This window comes from Myotis davidii, unplaced genomic scaffold (genome assembly GCF_000327345.1).
Source record: "Myotis davidii unplaced genomic scaffold, ASM32734v1 scaffold1006, whole genome shotgun sequence".
Taxonomy (NCBI): Eukaryota; Metazoa; Chordata; class Mammalia; order Chiroptera; family Vespertilionidae; genus Myotis; species Myotis davidii.
In genome coordinates, this window is record NW_006297143.1 from 779,305 (window position 1) to 781,403 (window position 2,099).

Genomic DNA, 2,099 nt, shown 5'->3' on the forward strand with positions numbered 1-2,099 from the left:
GGCTGTGCTCAAAGGCAAGCCCACTGCCAAGGGCGAAGGTAACAGGCAACAGGGAAGGAGACGGCCAGCTCTGAGAGGGGAGGCGTCCGAGCCACCGTCCCACCGCCCCTGCAGGCTTGGAGCAGCGTTTCTCATCGGGCCTTTTGCAACAGGCTCCTAACTCTTCCTCTTCAATCCCTCTTCCTCATGGCAACCAGAGATTCTTCTGTAACACAAATCTGGGCTTTTTCCTGTCTTGCCCAAAGGCCCTTCTTGACAAGTTGACTTCTGCTTGCTTCTTTGGCCACACGCCCACAAATGCCTTTTACTCCAAACTGATTTACTCCAGTTCCTCAGACACACCAGGACCTCTCAGGCTTCTGTGCCTGGCACATGCTGCTCCTTTCGGCTGGAACGCCCTCCCGCCCCTCACCCGCCTCACGCAGCTCAGTGTCACATTTTGGAGGTCTTTCTGAGGCCCACCGGGCCTGACTTCTCATTACACTTTGATCTTCATCACTGGTTCTCAAAGTGTGGAAACGCAGCTTCTCGGACCTCACCCTGGATCTCCTGGATCAGAAATGCTGGGTGTTGGGCCCACTAATCTGTGTTTTAACAGGCCTTCCAGGTGAGTTGGAGAACCACTGATCTTGACACCACTGTGTCTATCTGCTCACCGGCATCTGTTCCCTCTCTAGTGTATAAGCAGCTTGAGGACAGGGACGGTCTTATCCCCAATGCCAGGCAGAAGAACAGAGAAGGCACGCATAAACATTTGCTGGGCACACCATTAGGCTGCACACACACCCACACACCGTAATAATGGCAGATGCCCGGCCTGGCGCGAGGAAGCTCGCTACCCTCTTGAGGACATCAGCGACAAGGCGTCACGGAGCCGAGCCTAACAGTAACCCACTCTGAGCGTACACGTGCTGCACGGCCACAGTGAAAGCAGAGCGGCAACAAGCAGGATGGCCCGTACCATCACACACACGAGACACATACAGAACGGGAGTCACAGGCCGCTGTCATCAAACACATGCCACAGTGCCGAGCGGCCGACAGGTCATGTGCACAGCAGGGCTGACCCAGGGCACACACGGAACCGACGCCCACGGCCACTGAGTGATCATGTGCGGGAAGAGACACAGGCAGAGACGTCAGCGAGGTAAGGCACCCGGGCCTGGTTCTTTGGGGAGGTGGAGGCCCAGGTACCCGCTCTGGTATGCACTAGTAATATATATAAGCGATCCTCTCTGGAGCAGAAACATCCAAGGATTTATAAACACAATAGAGCGCCAAATGGGTTAATGAGCACTTGACTCCCAAAACACAATGCCCATAAAATTAAGAAATAATGAAGCATGTTGGACATGTCACATCAGCGTATCATGTGAAGGAGCATGCATATGTGTAGAGTGAGCCCTGACTGGGAAAATATACTCAACAAAGGGGCCAACCGAATCATGGAAAGAGCGTGTGCTCATCAGGGAGGCCATGGACCCGCACATGAAGACTGCTGCATGTGATGGGAACACGGATGGCACACAGGAGCCCCCCAGACAAGGTATCATCTCTACACGCAAAAGTTTATGTGCAAGAAACAGGAAGCCAATAATAGATGCATATGGACACGAAAACTCACACACCTGAGCATGGCGGGACTAGACGGGAGACAGGGACGTAAGATGCGAATGGGCAATTCTGATGGGAAATAACATCATTTCTTCGCAGCCCGTGGGTAGCACAGGGCAACCTAGCTGCACACAAGCCATTATGTGCAAAGTACACAGATTCGACACAGGAAACAGCCAAGTGTCAGGAGGGCGAGCAGCGCGGAGGCCGCGGGAAACAAGAGGCCCTGTGCCTAGATGGAGGCCGAGCGGCGGCCAGCGGGGCGTTCCTGGGAAGCGCATCCTGCCGTGAGCAGCCTCCTCCCGGCCCGGCCTCCCAGGATCAGGTGGGGCCAAAGGGCACGGAGAGGAGCCGGGGATGGGAAGGGGCAGGAATCCCCGCCCAGGAGTCCCCTCCACACCCGCCCCGCAGCTCGCGGGGTCTCCGTTCTCCCTCCAGCCCCCATCCTTCCTCCCGCTCAGGTCCCCTCTCCTTCCCCAGAGCCC